Consider the following 377-nt stretch of genomic DNA (forward strand, 5'->3'; position numbering starts at 1 on the left):
GTGCCACCTTTAAGAGCTGTAACACTCACCCAGAAGGTCTGTGACTTCATTCTTGAAGTCAGGGAGACCAAGAACTCACCCGAAGGAACCAACTCCGGACGCACTAGCCCCAAGCACAGCATTTAATTAACACAGAGAGACCAATTACTTGATTAGTATGTGCAAGATAGAAGAACACACACACACACACACACACACACACACAGCCTGTTTTTTAGGCGTCTGCAGACTAGTGGAGTAATTGTAGTTAGGAACTCTTATTTTGTGCAGAGATCCTTTGAAGCAATGCCACCCAGTAGAACTTTGCTAGGTGATGGAAGTATTCTGTATCTGTGCTGTCCAATATGGTGGCCACTAGACCAAGTGGATTTGAACAC

Source organism: Colobus angolensis, unplaced genomic scaffold (assembly GCF_000951035.1).
Source record: "Colobus angolensis palliatus isolate OR3802 unplaced genomic scaffold, Cang.pa_1.0 Scaffold97, whole genome shotgun sequence".
Classification (NCBI taxonomy): Eukaryota; Metazoa; Chordata; class Mammalia; order Primates; family Cercopithecidae; genus Colobus; species Colobus angolensis.